The sequence below is a fragment of the Symphalangus syndactylus genome, chromosome X (assembly GCF_028878055.3).
Source record: "Symphalangus syndactylus isolate Jambi chromosome X, NHGRI_mSymSyn1-v2.1_pri, whole genome shotgun sequence".
NCBI lineage: Eukaryota > Metazoa > Chordata > Mammalia > Primates > Hylobatidae > Symphalangus > Symphalangus syndactylus.
The window spans coordinates 10,308,382-10,320,393 of NC_072447.2; positions in this window are offsets into that span (position 1 = coordinate 10,308,382).

Genomic DNA, 12,012 nt, shown 5'->3' on the forward strand with positions numbered 1-12,012 from the left:
TATTTGGAGACATTCCTTTCTCCACTATTACCCTCATAGCGCTCCGAATCTCCACTTGCATTTTCTACAGAAAGCGTGTTTCAGAACGGCTCAATCAAAACTAAGGTTCAACTCTTTTAGTTGAACAAACAGAACAGAAAGAAGTTTCACACATTTCTTCTGTGTAGTTTTTATTTGTAGACATTCTTTTTCCCAATATAGGCCTCTTAGCGCTCAGAATGTCCAATTGCAGTTTCTACAGAAAGAGTGTTCCAGAAAGGCTCAATCAAAAGTAAGGTTCAACTCTTTTAGTTGAATGCACAGAACAGAAAGAAGTTTCATACACTGCTTCTGTGTAGTTTATATTTGAACATATTCTTTTTTCCACTATTACCCACTTAGCGCTACGAATGTCCAGTTGCATTTTCTACAGACAGAGTGTTTCAAAACTGCTCAATCAAAAGTATGGTTTAACTCTGTTAGCTGAATGCTCAGATCAGAAAGAAGTTTCACAGAATCCTTCTGTGTAGTTTATATTTGAATATATTCCTTTTTCCACTACTACTCTCTTAGCGCTCCAAATGTCCAGTTGCATTTTCTACAGAAAGAGAGTTCAGATCTGCTCAATCAAAAGTATGGTTTAACTCTGTTAGCTGAATGCACAGATCAGAAAGAAGTTTCACAGAATGTTTCTGTGTACTTTATATTTGGAGACATTCCTTTCTCCACTATTACCCTCTTAGCGCTCCGAATCTCCACTTGCATTTTCTACAGAAAGAGTGTTTCAGAACGGCTCAATCAAAACTAAGGTTCAACTCTCTTTGTTGAACATACAGAACAGAAAGAAGTTTCACACAATTCTTCTGTGTAGTTTTTATTTGTAGACATTCTTTTTCCCAATATAGGCCTCTTAGCGCTCAGAATGTCCAATTGCCGTTTCTACAGAAAGAGTGTTTCAGAACGGCTCAATCAAAAGTAAGGTTCAACTCTGTTAATTGAATGCACAGAACAGAAAGAAGTTTCATACAATGCTTCTGTGTAGTTTATATTTGAACATATTCTTTTTTCCACTATTACCCACTTAGCGCTACGAATGTCCAGTTGCATTTTCTACAGACAGAGTGTTTCAAAACTGCTCAATCAAAAGTATGGTTTAACTCTGTTAGCTGAATGCTCAGATCAGAAAAAAGTTTCACAGAGTGCTTCTGTGTAGTTTATATTTGAATATATTCCTTTTTCCACTACTACGCTCTTAGCTCTCCAAATGTCCAGTTGCATTTTCTACAGAAAGAGTGTTCAGATCTGCTCAATCAAAAGTATGGTTTAACTCTGTTAGCTGAATGCACAGATCAGAAAGAAGTTTCACCGAATGATTCTGTGTAGTTTATATTTGAAGACATTCCTTTTTCCACTATTACCCTCTTAGCGCTCCGAATCTCCACATGCATTTTCTACAAAAAGAGTGTTTCATAACTGCTCAATCAAAAATATGTTTTATCTCTGTTAACTGAATTTACAGATCAGAAATAAGTTCCACAGAATGCATCTGTGTAGTTTTTATTTGAAGATATTGTTTTTCCCAATGTAGGCCTCTTAGCGCTTAGCATGTCCAATTGCAGTTTCTACAGAAAGAGTGTTTCAGAACGGCTCAATCAAAAGTAAGGTTCAACTCTGTTAGTTGAATGCACAGAACAGAAAGAATTTTCACAGAATGCTACTGTGTAGTTTATATTTGAATATATTCCTTTTTCCACTATTAACCTCTTAGCGCACCGAATGTCCACTTGCATTTTCTACAGAAAGAGTGTTCAGAACTGCGCAATCAAAAGTATGGTTTCACTCTGTTAGCTTAATGAACATATCAGAAATAAGTTTCACACAATGCTTCTGTGTAGTTTTTATTTGAAGATATTATTTTTCCCAATATAGGACTCTTAGCGCTCAGAATGTCCAATTGCAGTTTCTACAGAAAGAGTGTTTCAGAAAGGCTCAATCAAAAGTAAGGTTCAACTCTGTTAGTTGAATGCACAGAACAGAAAGAAGTTTCATACAATGCTTCTGTGTAGTTTATATTTGAACATATTCTTTTTTCCACTATTACCCACTTAGCGCTACGAATGTCCAGTTGCATTTTCTACAGACAGAGTGTTTCAAAACTGCTCAATCAAAAGTATGGTTTAACTCTGTTAGCTGAATGCTCAGATCAGAAAGAAGTTTCACAGAATGCTTCTGTGTAGTTTATATTTGAATATATTCCTTTTTCCACTATTACTCTCTTAGCGCTCCAAATGTCCAATTGCATTTTCTACAGAAAGAGAGTTCAGATCTGCTCAATCAAAAGTATGGTTTAACTCTGTTAGCTGAATGCACAGATCAGAAAGAAGTTTCACAGAATGATTCTGTGTAGTTTATATTTGGAGACATTCCTTTTTCCACTATTACCCTCTTAGCACTCCGAATCTCCACATGCATTTTCTACAGAAAGAGTGTTTAAGAACGGCTCAATCAAAACTAAGTTTCAACTCTTTTAGTTGAACAAACAGAACAGAAAGAAGTTTCACACAATTCTTCTGTGTAGTTTTTATTTGTAGACATTCTTTTTCCCAATATAGGCCTCTTAGCGCTCAGAATGTCCAATTGCAGTTTCTACAGAAAGAGTGTTTCAGAACGGCTCAATCAAAAGTAAGGTTCAACGCTGTTAGTTGAATGCACAGGACAGAAAGTAGTTTCATACAATGCTTCTGTGTAGTTTATATTTGAACATATTCCTTTTTCCACTATTACCAAATTAGCGCTACGAATGTCCAGTTGCATTTTCTACAGACAGAGTGTTTCATAACTGCTCAATCAAAAGTATGGTTTAACTCTGTTAGCTGAATGCTCAGATCAGAAAGAAGTTTCACAGAAGTCTTCTGTGTAGTTTATATTTGAATATATTCCTTTTTCCACTACTACGCTCTTAGCGCTCCAAATGTCCAGTTGCATTTTCTACAGAAAGAGTGTTCAGATCTGCTCAATCAAAACTATGGTTTAACTCTGTTAGCTGAATGCACAGATCAGAAAGAAGTTTCACCGAATGATTCTGTGTAGTTTATATTTGAAGACATTCCTTTTTCCACTATTACCCTCTTAGCACTCCGAATCTCCACTTGCATTTTCTACAAAAAGAGTGTTTCATAACTGCTCAATCAAAAATATGTTTTATCTCTGTTAACTGAATTTACAGATCAGAAATAAGTTTCACAGAATGCATCTGTGTAGTTTTTATTTGAAGATATTCTTTTTCCCAATGTAGACCTCTTAGCGCTTAGCATGTCCAATTGCAGTTTCTACAGAAAGAGTGTTTCAGAACGGCTCAATCAAAAGTAAGGTTCAACTCTGTTAGTTGAATGCACAGAACAGAAAGAATTTTCAGAGAATGCTACTGTGTACTTTATATTTGAATATATTCCTTTTTCCACTATTACCCTCTTAGCGCTCCGAATGTCCACTTGCATTTTCTACAGAAAGAGTGTTCAGAACTGCACAATCAAAAGTATGTTTTAACTCTGTTAGCTTAATGAACATATCAGAAATAAGTTTCACACAATGCTTCTGTGTAGTTTTTATTTGAAGATATTATTTTTCCCAATAGAGGCCTCTTAGCGCTCAGAATGTCCAATTGCAGTTTCTACAGAAAGAGTGTTTCAGAAAGGCTCAATCAAAAGTAAGGTTCAACTCTGTTAGTTGAATGCACAGAACAGAAAGAAGTTTCATACGATGCTTCTGTGTAGTTTATATTTGAACATATTTTTTTCCACTATTACCCACTTAGCGCTACGAATGTCCAGTTGCATTTTCTACAGACAGAGTGTTTCAAAACTGCTCAATCAAAAGTATGGTTTAACTCTGTTAGCTGAATGCTCAGATCAGAAAGAAGTTTCACAGAATGCTTCTGTGTAGTTTATATTTGAATATATTCCTTTTTCCACTACTACTCTCTTAGCGCTCCAAATGTCCAGTTGCATTTTCTACAGAAAGAGTGTTCAGATCAGCTCAATCAAAAGTATGGTTTAACTCTGTTAGCTGAATGCACAGATCAGAAAGAAGTTTCACAGAATGATTCTGTGTAGTTCATATTTGGAGACATTCCTTTTTCCACTATTACCCCCTTAGCGCTCCGAATCTCCACTTGCATTTTCTACAGAAAGAGTGTTTCAGAACGGCTCAATCAAAACTAAGGTTCAACTCTTTTAGTTGAACAAACAGAACAGAAAGAAGTTTCACACAATTCTTCTGTGTAGTTTTTATTTGTAGACATTCTTTTTCCCAATATAGGCCTCTTAGCGCTCAGAATGTCCAATTGCAGTTTCTACAGAAAGAGTGTTTCAGAAAGGCTCAATCAAAAGTAAGGTTCAACTCTGTTAGTTGAATGCACAGAACAGAAAGGAGTTTCATACAATGCTTCTGTGTAGTTTATATTTGAACATATTCTTTTTTCCACTATTACCCACTTAGCGCTACGAATGTCCAGTTGCATTTTCTACAGACAGAGTGTTTCAAAACTGCTCAATCAAAAGTATGGTTTAACTCTGTTAGCTGAAAGCTCAGATCAGAAAGAAGTTTCACAGAATGCTTCTGTGTAGTTTATATTTGAATATATTCTTTTTCCACTACTACTCTCTTAGCGCTCCAAATGTCCAGTTGCATTTTCTACAGAAAGAGTGTTCAGATCTGCTCAATCAAAAGTATGTTTTAACTCTGTTAGCTGAATGCACAGATCAGAAAGAAGTTTCACAGAATGATTCTGTGTAGTTTATATTTGGAGACATTCCTTTTTCCACTATTACCCTCTTAGCGCTCCGAATCTCCACTTGCATTTTCTACAGAAAGAGTGTTTCAGAACGGCTCAATCAAAACTAAGGTTCAACTCTTTTAGTTGAACAAACAGAACAGAAAGAAGTTTCACACAATTCTTCTGTGTAGTTTTTATTTGTAGACATTCTTTTTCCCAATATAGGCCTCTTAGCGCTCAGAATGTCCAATTGAAGTTTCTACAGAAAGAGTGTTTCAGAACGGCTCATTCAAAAGTAAGGTTCAACTCTGTTAGTTGAATGCACAGAACAGAAAGAAGTTTCATACAATGCTTCTGTGTAGTTTATATTTGAACATATTCTTTTTTCGAATATTACCCACTTAGCGCTAAGAATGTCCAGTTGCATTTTCTACAGACAGAGTGTTTCAAAACTGCTCAATCAAAAGTATAGTTTAAGTCTGGTAGCTGAATGCTCAGATCAGAAAGAAGTTTCACAGAATGCTTCTGTGTAGTTTATATTTGAATATATTCCTTTTTCCACTACTACGCTCTTAGCGCTCCAATGTCCAGTTGCATTTTCTACAGAAAGAGTGTTCAGATCTGCTCAATCAAAAGTATGGTTTAACTCTGTTAGCTGAATGCACAGATCAGAAAGAAGTTTCACAGAATGATTCTGTGTAGTTTATATTTGGAGACATTCCTTTTTCCACTATTACACTCTTAGCGCTCCGAATCTCCACTTTCATTTTCTACAGAAAGATTGTTTCAGAACGGCTCAATCAAAACTAAGGTTCAACTCTTTTAGTTGAACAATCAGAACAGAAAGGAGTTTCACACAATTCTTCTGTGTAGTTTTTATTTGTAGACATTCTTTTTCCCAATATAGGCCTCTTAGCGCTCAGAAGGTCCAATTGCAGTTTCTACAGAAAGAGTGTTTCAGAACGGCTCAATCAAAAGTAAGGTTCAACTCTGTTAGTTGAATGCACAGAACAGAAAGAAGTTTCATACAATGCTTCTGTGTAGTTTATATTTGAACATATTCTTTTTTCCACTATTACCCACTTAGCGCTACGAATGTCCAGTTGCATTTTCTACAGACAGAGTGTTTCAAAACTGCTCAATCAAAAGTATGGTTTAAATCTGTTAGCTGAATGCTCAGATCAGAAAGAAGTTTCACAGAATGCTTCTGTGAAGTTTATATTTGAATATATTCCTTTTTCCACTACTACGCTCTTAGCGCTCGAAATGTCCAGTTGCATTTTCAACAGAAAGAGTGTTCAGATCTGCTCAATCAAAAGTATGGTTTAACTCTGTTAGCTGAATGCACAGATCAGAAAGAAATTTCACCGAATGATTCTGTGTAGTTTATATTTGAAGACATTCCTTTTTCCACTATTACCCTCTTAGCGCTCCGAATCTCCACTTGCATTTTCTACAAAAAGAGTGTTTCATAACTGCTCAATCAAAAATATGTTTTATCTCTGTTAACTGAATTTACAGATCAGAAATAAGTTTCACAGAATGCATCTGTGTAGTTTTTATTTGAAGATATTCTTTTTCCCAATGTAGGCCTCTTAGCGCTTAGCATGTCCAATTGCAGTTTCTACAGAAAGAGTGTTTCAGAACGGCTCAATCTAAAGTAAGGTTCAACTCTGTTAGTTGAATGCACAGAACAGAAAGAATTTTCACAGAATGCTACTGTGTAGTTTATATTTGAATATATTCCTTTTTCCACTATTACCCTCTTAGCGCTCCGAATGTCCACTTGCATTTTCTACAGAAAGAGTGTTCAGAACTGCGCAATCAAATGTATGGTTTAACTCTGTTAGCTTAATGAACATATCAGAAATAAGTTTCACACAATGCTTCTGTGTAGTTTTTATTTGAAGATATTATTTTTCCCAATATAGGCCTCTTAGCGCTCAGAATGTCCAATTGCAGTTTCTACAGAAAGAGTTTTTCAGAAAGGCTCAATCAAAAGTAAGGTTCAACTCTGTTAGTTGAATGCACAGAACAGAAAGGAGTTTCATACAATGCTTCTGTGCAGTTTATATTTGAACATATTCTTTTTTCCACTATTACCCACTTAGCGCTACGAATGTCCAGTTGCATTTTCTACAGACAGAGTGTTTCAAAACTGCTCAATCATAAGTATGGTTTAATTCTGTTAGCTGAATGCTCAGATCAGAAAGAAGTTTCATAGAATGCTTCTGTGTAGTTTATATTTGAATATATTCCTTTTTCCACTACTACTCTCTTAGCGCTCCAAATGTCCAGTTGCATTTTCTACAGAAAGAGTGTTCATATCTGCTCAATCAAAAGTATGGTTTAACTCTGTTAGCTGAATGCACAGATCAGAAAGAAGTTTCACAGAATGATTCTGTGTAGTTTATATTTGGAGACATTCCTTTTTCCACTATTACCCTCTTAGCGCTCCGAATCTCCACTTGCATTTTCTACAGAAAGAGTGTTTCAGAACGGCTCAATCAAAACTAAGGTTCAACTCTTTTAGTTGAACAAACAGAACAGAAAGAAGTTTCACAAAATTCTTCTTTTTAGTTTTTATTTGTAGACATTCTTTTTCCCAATATAGGCCTCTTAGCGCTCAGAATGTCCAATTGCAGTTTCTACAGAAAGAGTGTTTCAGAACGGCTCAATCAAAAGTAAGGTTCAACTCTGTTAGTTGAATGCACAGAACAGAAAGAAGTTTCATACAATGCTTCTGTGTAGTTTATATATGAACATATTCTCTTTTCCACTATTACCCAATTAGCGCTACGAATGTCCAGTTGCATTTTCTACAGACAGAGTGTTTCAAAACTGCTCAATCAAAAGTATGGTTTAACTCTGTTAGCTGAATGCTCAGATCAGAAAGAAGTTTCACAGAATGCTTCTGTGTAGTTTATATTTGAATATATTCCTTTTTCCACTACTACGCTCTTAGCGCTCCAAATGTCCAGTTGCGTTTTCTACAGAAAGAGTGTTCAGATCTGCTCAATCAAAAGTATGGTTTAACTCTGTTAGCTTAATGCACAGATCAGAAAGAAGTTTAACCGAATGATTCTGTGTAGTTTATATTTGAAGACATTCCTTTTTCCACTATTACCCTCTTAGCGCTCCGAATCTCCACTTGCATTTTCTACAAAAAGAGTGTTTCATAACTGCTCAATCAAAAATATGTTTTATCTCTGTTAACTGAATTTACAGATCAGAAATAAGTTTCACAGAATGCATCTGTGTAGTTTTTATTTGAAGATATTCTTTTTCCCAATGTAGGCCTCTTAGCGCTTAGCATGTCCAATTGCAGTTTCTACAGAAAGAGTGTTTCAGAACGGCTCAATCACAAGTAAGGTTCAACTCTGTTAGTTGAATGCACAGAACAGAAAGAATTTTCACAGAATGCTACTGTGTAGTTTATATTTGAATATATTCCTTTTTCCACTATTACCCTCTTAGCGCTCCGAATGTCCACTTGCATTTTCTACAGAAAGAGTGTTCAGAACTGCGCAATCAAAAGTATGGTTTAACTCTGTTAGCTTAATGAACATATCAGAAATAAGTTTCACACAATGCTTCTGTGTAGTTTTTATTTGAAGATATTATTTTTCCCAATATAGTCCTCTTAGCGCTCAGAATGTCCAATTGCAGTTTCTACAGAAAGAGTGTTTCAGAAAGGCTCAATCAAAAGTAAGGTTCAACTCTGTTAGTTGAATGCACAGAACAGAAAGAAGTTTCATACAATGCTTCTGTGTAGTTTATATTTGAACATATTCTTTTTCCACTATTACCCACTTAGCGCTACGAATGTCCAATTGCATTTTCTACAGACAGAGTGTTTCAAAACTGCTCAATCAAAAGTATGGTTTAACTCTGTTAGCTGAATGCTCAGATCAGAAAGAAGTTTCACAGAATGCTTCTGTGTAGTTTATATTTGAATATATTCCTTTTTCCACTACTACTCTCTTAGCGCTCCAAATGTCCAGTTGCATTTTCTACAGAAAGTGTGTTCAGATCTGCTCAATCAAAAGTATGGTTTAACTCTGTTAGCTGAATGCACAGATCAGAAAGAAGTTTCACAGAATGATTCTGTGTAGTTTATATTTGCAGACATTCCTTTTTCCACTATTACCCTCTTAGCGCTCCGAATCTCCACTTGCATTTTCTACAGAAAGAGTGTTTCAGAACGGCTCAATCAAAACTAAGGTTCAACTCTTTTAGTTGAACAAACAGAACAGAAAGAAGTTTCACACAATTCTTCTGTGTAGTTTTTTTTGTAGACATTCTTTTTCCCAATATAGGCCTCTTAACGCTCAGAATGACCAATTGCAGTTTCTACAGAAAGAGTGTTTCAGAACGGCTCAATCAAAAGTAAGGTTCAACTCTGTTAGTTGAATGCACAGAACAGAAAGAAGTTTCATACAATGCTTCTGTGTAGTTTATATTTGAACATATTCTTTTTTCCACTATTACCCACTTAGCGCTACGAATGTCCAGTTGCATTTTCTACAGACAGAGTGTTTCAAAACTGCTCAATCAAAATTATGGTTTAACTCTGTTAGCTGTATGCTCAGATCAGAAAGAAGTTTCACAGAATGCTTCTGTGTAGTTTATATTTGAATATATTCCTTTTTCCACTACTACGCTCTTAGCGCTCCAAATGTCCAGTTGCATTTTCAACAGAAAGAGTGTTCAGATCTGCTCAATCAAAAGTATGGTTTAACTCTGTTAGCTGAATGCACAGATCAGAAAGAAGTTTCACCGAATGATTCTGTGTAGTTTATATTTGAAGACATTCCTTTTTCCACTATTACCCTATTAGCGCTCCGAATCTCCACTTGCATTTTCTACAGAAAGAGTGTTTCAGAACGGCTCAATCAAAACTAAGGTTCAACTCTTTTTGTTGAACAAACAGAACAGAAAGATGTTTCACACAATTCTTCTGTGTAGTTTTTATTTGTAGACATTATTTTTCCCAATATAGGCCTCTTAGCGCTCAGAATGTCCAATTGCAGTTTCTACAGAAAGAGTGTTTCAGAACGGCTCAATCAAAAGCAAGGTTCAACTCTGTTAGTTGAATGCACAGAACAGAAAGTAGTTTCATACAATGCTTCTGTGTAGTTTATATTTGAACATATTCTCTTTTCCACTATTACCCACTTAGCGCTACGAATGTCCAGTTGCATTTTCTACAGACAGAGTGTTTCAAAACTGCTCAATCAAAAGTATGGTTTAACTCTGTTAGCTGTATACTCAGATCAGAAAGAAGTTTCACAGAATGCTTTTGTGTAGTTTATATTTGAATATATTCCTTTTTCCACTACTACGCTCTTAGCGCTCCAAATGTCCAGTTGCATTTTCAACAGAAAGAGTGTTCAGATCTGCTCAATCAAAAGTATGGTTTAACTCTGTTAGCTGAATGCACAGATCAGAAAGAAGTTTCACCGAATGATTCTGTGTAGTTTATATTTGAAGACATTCCCTTTTCCACTATTACCCTCTTAGCGCTCCGAATCTCCACTTGCATTTTCTACAAAAAGAGTGTTTCATAACTGCTCAATCAAAAATATGTTTTATCTCTGTTAACTGAATTTACAGATCAGAAATAAGTTTCACAGAATGCATCTGTGTAGTTTTTATTTGAAGATATTCTTTTTCCCAACGTAGGCCTCTTAGCGCTTAGCATGTCCAATTGCAGTTTCTACAGAAACAGTGTTTCAGAACGGCTCAATCAAAAGTAAGGTTCAACTCTGTTAGTTGAATGCACAGAACAGAAAGAATTTTCACAGAATGCTACTGTGTAGTTTATATTTGAATATATTCCTTTTTCCACTATTACGCTCTTAGCGCTCCGAATGTCCACTTGCATTTTCTACAGACAGAGTGTTCAGAACTGCGCAATCAAAAGTATGGTTTAACTCTGTTAGCTTAATGAACATATCAGAAATAAGTTTCACAAAATGCTTCTGTGTAGTTTTTATTTGAAGATATTATTTTTCCCAATAGAGGCCTCTTAGCGCTCAGAATGTCCAATTGCAGTTTCTACAGAAAGAGTGTTTCAGAAAGGCTCAATCAAAAGTAAGGTTCAACTCTGTTAGTTGAATGCACAGAACAGAAAGAAGTTTCATACAATGCTTCTGTGTAGTTTATATTTGAACATATTCTTTTTTCCACTATTACCCACTTAGCGCTACGAATGTCCAGTTGCATTTTCAACAGACAGAGTGTTTCAAAACTGCTCAATCAAAAGTATGGTTTAACTCTGTTAGCTGAATGCTCAGATCAGAAAGGAGTTTCACAGAATGCTTCTGTGTAGTTTATATTTGAATATATACTTTTTCCACTAATACGCTCTTAGCGCTCCAAATGTCCAGTTGCATTTTCAACAGAAAGAGTGTTCAGATCTGCTCAATCAAAAGTATGGTTTAACTCTGTTAGCTGAATGCACAGATCAGAAAGAAGTTTCACCGAATGATTCTGTGTAGTTTATATTTGAAGACATTCCTTTTTCCACTATTACCCACTTAGCGCTCCGAATCTCCACTTGCATTTTCTACAAAAAGAGTGTTTCATAACTGCTCAATCAAAAATATGTTTTATCTCTGTTAACTGAATTTACAGATCAGAAATAAGTTTCACAGAATGCATCTGTGTAGTTTTTATTTGTAGACATTCTTTTTCCCAATATAGGCCTCTTAGCGCTCAGAATGTCCAATTGCAGTTTCGACAGAAAGAGTGTTTCAGAACGGCTCAATCAAAAGTAAGGTTCAACTCTGTTAGTTGAATGCACAGAACAGAAAGAAATTTCATACAATGCTTCTGTGTAGTTTATATTTGAAGATATTCTCTTTTCCACTATTACCCACTTTGCGCTACGAATGTCCAGTTGCATTTTCTACAGACAGAGTGTTTCAAAACTGCTCAATCAAAAGTATGGTTTAACTCTGTTAGCTGTATGCTCAGATCAGAAAGATGTTTCACAGAATGCTTCTGTGTAGTTTATATTTGAATATATTCCTTTTTCCACTACTACGCTCTTAGCGCTCCAAATGTCCAGTTGCATTTTCAACAGAAAGAGTGTTCAGATCTGCTCAATCAAAGGTATGGTTTAACTCTGTTAGCTGAATGCACAGATCAGAAAGAAGTTTCACCGAATGATTCTGTGTAGTTTATATTTGAAGACATTCCTTTTTCCACTATTACCCTCTTAGGGCTCCGAATCTCCACTTGCATTTTCTACA